The 13,357-nt window shown below is 35.2% G+C and overlaps 1 protein-coding gene and 1 non-coding gene across 3 annotated transcripts in view; both read left to right on the top strand.

Moving 5' to 3' along the window:
* Nucleotides 1-13,357, top strand: part of GRIK2 (glutamate ionotropic receptor kainate type subunit 2) — a 1,096,112-nt gene that overhangs the window by 405,253 nt on the left and 677,502 nt on the right. The gene's annotated exons all lie outside the window — the stretch shown is intronic.
* On the top strand, nucleotides 11,822-11,963 carry LOC118526684 (U4 spliceosomal RNA). Its single transcript, XR_013441519.1, has one exon. It is a non-coding gene; the product is annotated as a U4 spliceosomal RNA (small nuclear RNA).

Here is a 13,357-nt window from a genome sequence, read left to right as displayed (position 1 = left end):
GTGGAAGAATGCCAAAATGATTTCATGAAAATATTTGCCTTTGAAGAAAAATGCAGCTATGAATCGGTAAACTGAAATTCACTTTACCTGCAAATAGAGAAGGAAAGAAAAATGTGGGGGAAACACAGTAGGTCTTCAATACGTGTATATTAATTTTGCGAGTCTCCAACTCATGCTTCAGACCATCTCAAAGCTCCCCTAGGAATTCCATTATAGGTCCACCTTGGATATTATAGTCCAAAGAACCCATAAAACATGAGGACAACACTGAAGTCCTTTGAGACCCAGACTGTCCTTTGAAGAGAAAGAACTAAGGCACCAAGGTTAGTGCAGCAACAGAGATCAGAACCACATTAGGGTATCCTAAAATAGTCCACCTCTCCCTAGGGTCAGTAATGAGGTCCGGCCCCAAAGGAGATCACATCTCTAACATACTTATGTTCACCACATTGTGTCTAAGAAGGCCTTGAACACACAGCCTACAGGGCTTCATACACAAAATAATATTTTTTCTTCTAAAATCAAAACGTGAGGTTATTTTTATATCCTCACACTCTTAGAGATAACATTGACAAGGAATCAGTCACAATTTTCAAGTCTGCTTAAAGCTAGGGAAAGAACAAATGCTTCCATTTGAGGCTAATTCTGTTAAATTAAACTTTTACCTTATTAATGTACAGTACCATATGTGTAATGCAAAAAACACAATAACAGATTTTCAAGTTGCAACTTCTTAATTTAGTCTGTCCTCATATACGTTTCTTTCCCTTGAAAATTTGGTTCAAAAAGTACTTGATAACACAGATAATCTCAGTTTTAGTCGATATAGATCTTGAAGCAATTTGGGGTGGAAAATGAGGGAGGGAGTGAGACTTGGGAAGAAAAGGAGCCCCGGGGGAAGTGTAGGGAGAGATCAGGGGTGGAGGATAGTCTGGTTGCCTCTCCCCAGTATCACAGTAGAGTGTCCCAGGTTCTGAATAAGATGAAAAAATGGTAACTCTTAGAAACATAATAGAATTGTCCACAGTACCTTCAACTATGAAAAATAAATCATCATCTGGAACAGTGTCTTAGTCTACTCTGGATGTAGTAACAAAATTCCATAGACTGGGGGGCTTAAACAACATATGTTTATTTCTCACAGTTCTGGAGTTTGGGTAATCCAAGATCAAGGTATCAGATTCCTGATAAAGACTTCCTTGCTGGCTTCCAGAAGGCCGTCTTCTTGCTGTACTCTCACATGACAAGTGGAGAGAGATAGAGCAGGGGGGGAAAAGGGAAGAGGGAGAGGGAGAAGATGACTGAAAGAAACTTATGTCTTTTCTTATAAGGGCACTAATTCCATTGTGGGGGCTCCACCCTTATGACCTAATTACCTCCCAAAGACCCCATCTTCAAATACCATCACACTGGGGAGTAAGACTCCATATATGAATTTGGGGGTGGGGGTGGCACATTCCAGTTCTTAACAGACAGGGTAAACATTTTTTTACTTTTTTTTTTTTTTTTTTTTGCCTTTTTTCCTTTTTGTTCATTTATTTATTTTTTGGTCAAGGCAGAGGATAAAAACAGAGATTGACTAGTCCATCAAATGTGGGAAGCACCTAACACCACACTCCAGGAAGGGGGCATAACAATAGATAAAACAATGGTGGTCAGCAATGTATGATAGAAGGTTTTGCAATGCTGAATTAAGAGAAAAATAGGAAAATGAAGCAAATAACAAATAACTTTAAACCTTCTCTGTTAGGTAGGAAGCTGTTAAAAAATGTCTGAGGTTTTCACAGAGCCAGGTTCAAGTCTTTTGCTGTGTTCTAATTTATCCTGGCTTTGGTTAGGTTCATGGATGAAGCTAATCCTAAATAACTCTGTCTTTGGTCTTCAGGGCATATTAAAGATGTGGGAGTTAGGCCTTGATAAGGTCTACTTTTCTGTAATACACTGAAAAAGTGATAAGATTACCCCAATTTTGTTGTTGTCATCACCTTTTCCCCCTTAATCTCAGATAACAAGTATACAAATTATTTTGGTTTTCTTGGATCTCTGGAAGCAGAACTGAACAATTTAGGTCACAAGAACAGAAGTACATCAAAAATTTTATAAGATACCAGACTCCTCTTCAGTATATTTATAAACTGTAACAAAACAAAAACAATTTATAAGTCACTTACTAAAAAAATGGGGACAGAAGATCCCGAAGTATCCCCAGTAAAGAAGAAACAGAAAATAGAAACTAAGTATTAGTTATTCATGTATGGATATTTAATGCATTCTTGCTATTCTACTTACTCTACTATATTTTCCTTTTATTTTGGTTAATGTAAAAATATCTATAGGGCTTACACAGGTCTCCTTATGTCATCAATTCCCTAAAACCTTTTCCACCTCATCCTAAATTCCTCAGTAGTGAATTTTTTTACAGCAGAATATTTCAAGAACATAGCAGAAGCTGGGGAAGGACTACTAGTTCACTCCTGGAGTGTAGTATTTAAGATTAAAAGAGACCCATACTCATACTCTGACTTCTTTCCCTGACTATGGGGAAGTATTTAAACTGATCCATCTAGCCTTTTTCCTATTATCCTTTCGTATTTCTTTTTCTTTTTCTTTTTTTTTTTTTTATCCTTTCGTATTTCTAAGAGGTGGATGGTCACATAGGGATCTGGGGAAGAGGTTTCTTTGGATCACACTGTTGACTTATTTTTCAGGAACATGGCGTTCAATCAACTGAAGTAATGCCCCATACAATAACATTCACTTGAGTCAGCATGTGTCAGATAATGATATTAAAAAATACATTGTGTCAGTATTCCTTGATGTTTTCTTTTGGAGGAGGGATGCCCTTTGTTTCTTGACTTTGTCAGGTCTTGTGATTCTTTTTCACCTACTTCACTATGCTATAGCAGTTTAGAAAAAATAAAATACATTCCACTCACTTCATTATTCCTAATTGTAAAGTACCATGTAGTACCAGTAAACAGCTTGGTGTCTCTACCTTCTTAGCTCCATCCACTAGTCACCCTTACACCCATCCAGATGTGAGGAGGAGTTGCTAATCTAGTTGGTCACATTTTTAAACCATACCCCTGGTGGACAGGGGCAACATGTGTTACAAATTCATTAACTCACATTTATTTTCTTCCTTCACCATGCTGAGTTCAGCTTTGAATAGGGAATTAAAAGCCCCGTTTTGCCTTGAGGTTTAGTCTGGCCATTAATAATAATAAATGTCTATGGAGCACTTCAATGCAGGTACCAGAGTAAGTACCAGCTACCATTCTTTTTGAGAATGTAGGGCAAAAAACAGTATTCTTATGGCACGGCAACTTAGAAAGATATGGTACTTTGATTTTCATTTTCTTTTATTTCTTTGTGTTTAAGGTCATGTGTGAGCCTGAAATTCTGAGTGTGCCTGTGAACCAGAGCTCCCTGCCAACTCTTGTAGGATATTTACCCTGAGCAAGAAATAAACTTCTGTGGTTTTTAACCACTAAAAATTATCATGAATGCTGTAGCGTAATCCTATCCTGACTAATACAGACTTTCATGATGTATATGTTTTACTACTATTCAGTTTTCCTTTCATACCATGTGTTTCTTTAGTTTCATCTTCAGTTATGGTATTAGTTATATTCCCAAAGTCCTTCCCTTTAATTATTAGCAGATGATTTGAGATCTGACTTCCAGTTATCTGGATTTTTCCCAGGAATGAAGAGAGTTGTATCTCTCATCATATCCCAAGGTGACCTAGATTAGTATCTTTTGTTTCAATATAAAAGCCAGGTCTTAGTCTTTTTGTATTCAAGCTGATTAGAATCATCCGGCAAGCTTTAAAGAAATATCTATGCCCAACCCTTACCCAAAACCAACTCATGGGGTAGGAGGGGTGGATAGGCATGGATATTTAAAAAGCTGGTGCTTCTAGTGTGCAGCTTGAGTTGAGAATCATCTTTTAGGAAGAAGGAAAGTTTTTATTACCCTATAACCTGTCAGGAAAAAAAAAAAAAAAACCCTCTAGTTTTTGTGTTCTGGGAAATACTCCCTAAACTTTATAATCAATGAATGACACATTTATTGTAGTATTCTGGCAGATTGGAAATGATCAATACCACTTGAAGATCAATTTTATTACGTTATTTATTATATTATTTAATTGCTTATTTTCTTATTTAATATCTATTTCCCTAACTAAACTGCAAGTTCTATGAAATCAAGGACTTCTCTGTCTTATTTACTTTGCAGAGTACACTGTCTTATATCCCCAGAGCCTGGAGTAGTGCCCAGCACATAGGTGGTGCTCAATAAATAATTGTTGAATGAATAAAATATCACTGGAAACAAAAGTAAGACATAAATAGGAACTGTGAAGAAAAAATTGTCAAAATATGACAAAGGGTTATATAATAAAACAATATCATAATAAAAGACAAATAGTATTAAAAAATGATGGTCAAAAGATGTGAACAGGGTCTCCTGGCTGGCTCAGTAGGTTAAACATCCAATTCTTGCTTTCTTGCTTTCAGCTCAGGCCATGATCTCAGGGTCCTGGGATGGAGCCCCACAGCAGGCTCCCCGCTCAGTGGGTGAGTCTACTTGTCTCTCTCTCCCTCTGCCCTTCCCCCTGCTCACACACTCTCACTCTCTCTCTCAAATAAATAAATCTTAAAAAAAAAAAAAAAAGATGTGAACAGACAATTCACAGAAGAAATACAACAGACATTCAAAGGAACACATTAATTAATATACAATTTTTATCTATCAAATTATCAAAGATTACTTAAAGGTAATAGTTAACACTGATTAAGGTGTAATTCAACAAGGACCCTCAAACTCCAGCAGCTGCAGTTACAATTAAGATATCTCTTTGGGAAAGCAATTGAGAGCTACATATAGAGAGCCCTGAGGATGTTAATTCCTGTTGACCAAGAGACTATAGTAAAACCACTAAAACCATTATTGACATCATTCATGACCGGAGAACACGCTCCCATTATAATATTAAGGGAAATGGGCATGATAAAATGTGAAACATTTGCCTTTAAATATGTAAATGTGTAAAGTGTTGCTTTGGTGGTTAATTTGATTTCTAATTTTTATACAGCTTATTGTTTTGTATTTTCAAAATTTTGTAATTGAATATACCTTGTATAACCTGACCATTAACTATAACAGTTTGAATAAAGTACATTTTAGTGTGAAGTACTATTCTAAGTGTTTCCCTTGTTAACCTATGATAGTAAGTATGATTATTTTCCCTATATTATATGTGGGGATGTGTAGGCAAGGAATGAATCAGTAATTTTCCGAAGGTCACCCAAATCATAAGCTCAAGAGTCCACACTCCTATGCTATCAGGAAAAAAAAAAAAGTCAACATAGGAAATAGTTTTAAGTTCTGAGGAAGTAGGTATTAAAGATTATATATTGGGCAGAGCACACCCAAGGTCTGAAAGAATTAGAATTTTTTGGCAGTAGAGGGCTTTTAGAGATCAAATCTAATCTTCTGCTTTTCTGATGCATAAAAATGTACATTAGCTTTGTTGAAAAATCATTTCATATATTATCCTGCTTCAAAACAGAAGCTACAGAGGTGACATGATCATGGTGACATTGTCAGGGAGGAGAGACTTGATTTGTTCCTTCTGACCACTTTCCCCTGCCACTACTGACTATTGGCTATCCCTGACAATTTGCTATGGATGAGGCTGCTGGTTCTCTCCTGGGGAAGGTGCCCTTGGAAGTAGCCCATGTGCTCCTCAGTGAACCCTGAGCCAAGAGCACTGGTGTGACTCCCTGAGTCTGGCTTCTCCAAAGTAGAATAGGAAATGCCAATTTCTGTCCAGGGAATGTGTTTTTGCAGTGGGTGGGAGATCTCCCCTTTACTAGCTAGTCTAGGGAAAGGCCTCCACTTTCTCCTGTGTTCTCTCTCCACATGTCTTCTATTAAGAGCATCAGAGAAAGCCTTAGGTAGAAGGGAAGGGGCCAGGTGAGAATTAAATCATATTTCTCAGGGGCAGGGGATTGGACAGACTACAGAATTTCTTGTCACAAGTGCCGTGAACACAAGTGTTCCAGAGATTGTCATTCAAGGATTTTGCCTGGCAGAGGGTGGATGACCAAATTCTTGTTAAGCTATCACACCAGGGGCCTGGGTGGCTCAGTTGGCTAAGCGTCTGCCTTTGGCTTGGGTCGTGATCCCAGGGTCCTGGAATCGAGTCCTACCTCGGGCTCCCTGCTCTGCGAGGAGCCTGCTTCTCCCTCTCCCTCTGCCTGCCACTCCCCATGCTTGTGCTCTCTCTCTCTCTGTCAAATAAATAAATAAAATGTTTAAAAACAATTCCCAAAAAACAACAAACAAACAAACAAACAAACAAACAAACAAAAAAAACCTGTCACCTCAGGCCAGCCCTTTGCCCTTACTCTCAGTGCAAATAAATGTAAAAATCTAAACTATAAATGTGATGGTGCTAATATTTGCTAGCTTTAGGTTATTTCTGAAACTTCCATTTAGGTATCATTTTGTTCTCCATTCCCTAAACAAAATTGTTTTTGATATTTTAATTTAAAAATGTATCACTAGGAACTTCTCCCAAGCTAGTGGTGAGATTTTCTTCATAGTAGCTTCAGTTAATAAAGCATTTTGGGATAATGAAGGATGAAAATCACAATATAAATGTAAAAATTTTTATAGTAACAAAGCATAACATATTATTGGACCCTGCATGGAATTTTCCGTTGCCAAATCAAGGCTCATTGCTCTGCACCTGAGCACCACAATCCCTAGGGTTCTTTGGCATCTTTTAATAATAAGAGAAATGTCCCGTTATGTTTTATAAAACCTTATTTTCCCTTTCTGACAGTCTTTTTCTTACTAGCTTTTAGTATGGCCTCAGAGATTCATGCTTTCAAATATAAATTCCCTTAAGACATATATTTTTCAATTGTGTGGGTTGAAGCAGGGTAGGGGGTTGTTCTAATCTGAGAAATAGTTTGGTAAGTCTTGCCAGAAAATCTGCATTTGAAGATATGTAATGAAATATTTCTGACTTTAGGTTTATGATCCAAACCATGACATCTACAGCACAGACTTCATGGTATTTTGAGACCAAATTTATATATTATGATAGTCTGTCTTTTCTGATCTCTATCATAGGCTATGTTGAGTAATATATATTGGAGACCCTGTTAGAGAAAGGCAATGATTCATTATTGCCTTCATGGATTCTCCTCTCAGAATTACTTTCTCCCTACTGTGTTCTCTCACCAGACTTTGTGTGTGACCTTCTGTCTTTTTTTTTTTTTGTAATTACCCGCAATTTTCTTAATGGCTAAACCATTTCCAGTGAGAGAGAAAGGGTTGTGGCTCATTTATGATTCTATCCCACATATTAGTAGAGAGCCTAACACATTATTGGATTGGTTGGATTGATTGGATTTGATTGCATCATCAATGTATTAATGCCAAGTAGTAATTTCAGGTTATTCTTTGAATAAGTAGTGATTTCAATTTATTCTATGATTCTTATCAGTTCAGAGAAAGAGTGAAAAATATTTTGAATAGATTTCAAATGCTGAATTCAGGCTCACTATTAAGTCTAAATACACCTATTAATTTTTTGAAAGAATCTCATATTGACTACAAATGTAAAACTTAAAGGTCTTAGGGCATAAAAGCAGTAGAAACAATATTTTTATAAAACAATAAAATAGGAAGTTATAGCAAAAATAGGAACTGAAAATATTGATACCGGTAAACACACACACACCCAAACCTCTCTCCTATATAATTTAATTCATAGGTCAAAGAAAAGATCAAAACAAACTGTAGAACTTCTAGGACATAAGGATACCACATTATAAATCAAAAGCTATAGGATATGGTTAGAATTTATCCAGACGAAAATTCCAAGCATTAAGCATTTAACTTATTGAACATAAAAGAATAAAAATGAATTACTTGAATATCAAACTCAAGAAATTAAGAAAAAAATAACTCAGAGAATACAGAAAACAATAAAAGCGTAAATTAAAGAATTAATAAAATGGAAAATAGCAACACAGATAAATCCGAGAGCTAGTTCATGAAAAAAACTAAGCTACAAGATAGCTTAATGAAGAAAAAAAAGGAAAGGGAAGCATAAATAGGGATAGAAAGAAAAAACCTTACTTATGAATTGAGGGAAAATATATGCTTTAAATGTTAAACAATTTCTTTGCACCTTTCCATGTTAATGAATTCGGGGAAAATCCTAGATGAAATAGATGTTATTGAAGAAAATAAACAATCAAAACTGATCTAAAAAGGAAAGACAATTTAACTGAACAAGTAATGAGATAAATTATGAGATTAAAAAAATTCTATTCCCATCCCTAGCCACCAACAATCAAACCAACTAGCTAGTCTAAGCAAAGGAAAGCAGTAAAAATCCTTCAGATGGAGTGGGTTAGGAGGCCCTACATGATGTGAGTCCTCTCACTTCCCATGTAACCCTCCATCTCCTGGTCCTTTGACTCTGGCTCACTCCTCTCCAACCACACTGGCTTCCTTGCTCTTTTCTGAACACTCTAGGCCTGCTCTGCTAGAGCCTTTGCACTAGCTACTTTGTTTTCATGGAATGCCCTTCCCCTGAAATATCTGTACAATGTATACAAAATAAAGATTGCATTTCACATCACTGGAGTAAAATGATTTATTCAATAGGTGATAATAGAATAATTATTTAGCCTTTGGGGGGATTGGGTTATATTTCCTACTCATTTTTTATACTAAATTAATTCCATGTGAATGAAAGCCTTAAATGTAAAAATTTGAACTATAAAAGAAATAAAGGAAAACATAGAAGCAGGATTGATACTCAGTTTGTACAAACCAGTACAAGCATACTAGTAGCGTGGGATATACAGCATATCTGAGTATCTATTTCTACCCTTTTAGTGCATAAATCTAAACTCAAGTTGGGATAGTGCTAAATATTTCGAGGCTACTCTCACCTTTGAATATACTTATGTTGTATATGTCTATATTTAGGGAAGATCCTACTAAGCATGGCACAAACCATCTCTATGGCAAAAATGTATAAATATCATGATCAAACTAAAAAATAAGCAAAAACATGGGAAAAAAATTGCTACAGTAAGATTGGCTAAAGGCAAATATTCCTAATATACAACAAATTCTTGAATAATCCACAAAGAAATAAACTACATAAACTACCCAGTAACTTTAGCAATAATTAAAATGTAAATTAAAATATTTATTATCTAAGTTATTTTCAGGTATTAAAAACATTAGTACTCAGTGTTGGCAAAAGTGTAATGAAGTTGTTCTGATTCATATTGGTGAAAAGGTAAATTGATATAATCTTTTTCTAGAGAAATTTGACTATTAAAATTTTTTAAATATATATACTTTGATCCAGAAATTCCATTTCTAGAAAACTCGTCTTACAGAAATGCACAAGAAAGATCTGAGTTCAATAAGATTTACTTGTAAAAGGGAAAAAAAGGAAAAAGTTTCATGTCCACAAGTCTGGTATTAGATAAACATTTTATAGTAGAGTCATAAAGTGATGCTGTTTTACAAAATGGATTTATCTACTTTTGCTAACATGGGAAGGTTTACAAGATATGTTGTTAGACAAAAAAGGATACAATATAATACACTGTATTTTGTATGATTACATTTTTGTAAAATCATACAAGCATAGCTATCTGATACACAGCACACATTTTAGTACACAGAGTGAAAAAAAGGAAGTATGTTCATTACCTGTTAATAGTCATTAGTTTTGGGGTTTGGTTATTTTCAGTTTTTAAGGCACACGTTTTGCTAATGTTTGCATTTTCTTAGTGAGTGTGTATTTTTTTAAACATAAGTAAAAGGAGAACTTTAAAAAGATTAAAAGGAAGCAGTAAATGTAAAGACATCTCTGAAACATATTTTGGGTCTTTGCTTCATCTAATAGATCCAAGACTACAAGTCAAGTTGAAGGATGTATACAGTATCTCTAAACATAGTTTCTGAGAAATAAAAAATGATGGATTATTTCTGGGTAATAGATAGCAAAATGTTCAATCTGATCTCTCTTATGAGTTCTGAAATATATTGCCTTGAAAGAGATGAACTCCATGCAGTGTTCTACTTACTAACTTCTGTCAATGGGTATGCTAAAAAAAAAGGGGGGGGGGACTTTTTCTAATCTTTGTGATTTTCCTTATTTTATCTTTTGAAACATTATTGAAACATTTCTACTAATGTTTGAGAAATGTTCTCAGAGTAAATTGAGTATGAGGAGTTTTAAGAAAAGGATTTAGTAATATGTCTTTTTGAAATGCTAATCCTTCGAACATTTAAAAATTTCCAGCTCACATCAGTCTCTTGGTTACAGTGAATAAATTGGAACATTTGCACTTAGCCAGTTAACTTCCTTGAAGAGGAAGCTTAGCAAGGAGCTTTTATTCCTTAAGTATACCCAAGTGACTTTATACATTCTAAAAGATACTGCAATTCAATATGATTAAAAGTGACATCATATAATAAAATCATATTTCTAAAAATAACAGCACACACTTATTGGAGAAAATATTAACTCTGGGACTGAGACAAGCCGGGACTACATGAAAAAGTCAAATTGTAGAGCCTCTCTCTTGCAAACCTTGCTCTACCAGAGAAAGGAATGAGATACTCTCCGGGAGCAGGACTAGGAATACAATGTATTCATTCAACATTCAACAAAGACTTTAGTACCCAGCCTATGCTCAACATTATTCTAGGTGCTGGAGATAAAGTTCTGAGCAAAACAGACAAAGATGCCCTCTTGGAGTTTACACTCTAAAAAAAAAAAAAAATCAATACCGAGTCCTAAAATCTAAATTAATTTTAGATTAAGACAATTAATTGGACAGGGGCTAGGTGTATCCTGTTTTGCTTAGAAAAATCTTCCTATTAAAGATGCAGGTTAATAAACTGGGACTTGAGTGATGTTTGAACTACTCTGGAATTAGTTTCTTAAATGCTTTAGAAATGCACATTCATAAACAACTTACGAACTTAAGTGTACTATATAGGAAATGAATCTGATGATTAAAAGTAGAATCTGTATGGGGTTAATTGACAGGTTTGTTGTGTGTATTTGAAATTAATTACAAAATTAATACCTTTGAAGTACTTTAAAATAGTTTTGATTTGTTACTCCTCAAATTTCCTTAATGTATTGAGTTCTTGTATTAAGGTTGGAATTTAGAAATCAAGGGTATTTAGATAGAGACTGATTTATTTTCTAACATATCCATTTGGTCAATATTCTTCAAATTATTTTATGTAACCATAACTGAATTTCTCAAGTTTCTATGTAGAGATTTTTTTTAAATTTTCTTTTCATAATTAAATTAACACAAGTTTATGAGTATTAAGCTGATAGTTAAAGAATAAAATCCATTCTATTAAACTGTGGAACAAAATGGTTTAACTGAGACTCATATTTTTCTTACCACTTATTTAATGTCCTCAATTAGCCTCAACTCTTTCTAAAATAGATTTGTGTCTTTAAGAAGTTGAACAGCCTAGATGTTTTTTCGTCCTCTCCCGCCCCCGCCATGGATGGCTAATGATTGTTTGTTGATGGTTGTCTGTAAGTTCAAAGCACTTGACATATATAGTCTTCGAAGCATTAAATATTTTAGATGCATATTTGCGACTTGAAATCATTCCACATTTAAATCTATTTATACTAAGCACATTCTGAATTCCCTAATGTGCGTTGGGAGAAAAAGATTGCTCAAAAATAAATCTGTTACCCAGGTTTTACAAAAATTATTTAACTAGCTTTGCGCAGTGGCAGTATCGTAGCCAATGAGGTTTATCCGAGGCGCGGTTATTGCTAATTGAAAACTTTTCCCAAAAATTATTTAACTATTCAACTATCTTTACAAGATTTGGCTTTCACTTTTGGAGAAAATTTTTATCACATGTCTAAGGACTGTTCTCTTCTTGCAATGTGAGAGTATAATTCAAGCAACCATTAGTCTGTGACTCTTTCGTTTCTATTTTTGTTTTCCAGGATCTTTGTTCAAGACAAATCATAAGCTTCTGATTGACAATGGCCAATTTCATTGATCTGTCCTGATTGTTTTCCAGTGGTCTGTTGGTTTGCTGTACTTTAAAAGGGTGCTAAACTTAGGTAGAGGATTTTCCTATCCTATGTCAAAAAAGCAGATAGATGGGCAGCACTAAGCACTGCTTTGATGCCACAATGGTTTCAAGTCAAGTGCATCTTATTCTATATAATTTACATTATCACCCATAAAGGGTAATAGGCAATGACAGAGCATAGAAGAGGTGGTTCGGGATCAAGCAAAGAGTAGGATGTTAATTTTTTTCACTCCCAAAGAATATGTGGAATGCAGTTTTATCACTGCAGATAAGTGAACTGTATGTGAAATAGATGGGATATTTCATGTATCTGACAAGCAGATTGTCCACAGTTAGCCTAATGGAATTAAAATCACTATGTCAGGGGCGCCTGGGTGGCTCAGTCGTTAAGCGTCTGCCTTCGGCTCAGGTCATGATCCCAGGGTCCTGGGATCGAGCCCCGCATCGGGCTCCCCGCTCTGCGGGAAGCCTGCTTCTCCCTCTCCCACTCCCCCTGCTTGTGTTCCCTCTCTCGCTGTGTCTCTCTCTGTCAAATAAATAAAATCTTTAAAAAAAAAATAAAATAAAATAAAAAATAAAAAATAAATAAAAATAAAAATATTATAAAATCACTATGTCAGCAAGACATAGGCTATTAAACCACAAGTAGTGTTTTTTGAATGTATAAATTTTTTAAAAAGATTCTATATGTATGCTAATTATTAGACAGTGAAAAAAAATCTACTTCTGCCATTAAATCACAAAACCTAACACTCTGATCTTGTTAGGGACTGAATGTTTGTGTCCCCCCAAAGTTTTTATATTGAAGCTCTAACTCTCAACTTGATGGTATTAGGAGATGGGGCCTTTGGGAGGTACTTAGGTTTAGAGGAAGTCATGAGGGTGGGAAGTCATGCTGGGATTGGTGCCCTTATAAGAAGAGACCCAGAGAGCGTTCTTTCTTTCTGCCATGTGAGGCTAGAAAAGCACCAGCAAGAAAGTACCAGGCTGTAAGCCAGCAAGACGATGCTCACCAGAACCTGACTGTGCAGCCTCCAGAAGTATGAGAGATAAATACCTGTTGTTTAAGGCACTCAGTGTATAGTATTTTGTTACAGCATCCTGAACTAGGATAGATCCATACTTCCTTTGCACATTTTCCCTTTAGATTAATTTTACATAGCTTTGTGATAAAATGCATACTAACTTTTTAAACTATGTGATTGAG

This window comes from Halichoerus grypus, chromosome 9 (assembly GCF_964656455.1).
Source record: "Halichoerus grypus chromosome 9, mHalGry1.hap1.1, whole genome shotgun sequence".
Classification (NCBI taxonomy): domain Eukaryota; kingdom Metazoa; phylum Chordata; class Mammalia; order Carnivora; family Phocidae; genus Halichoerus; species Halichoerus grypus.
Note: the sequence above shows the minus strand (reverse complement) of the source record. Positions and strands in the feature narration are given on the sequence as shown.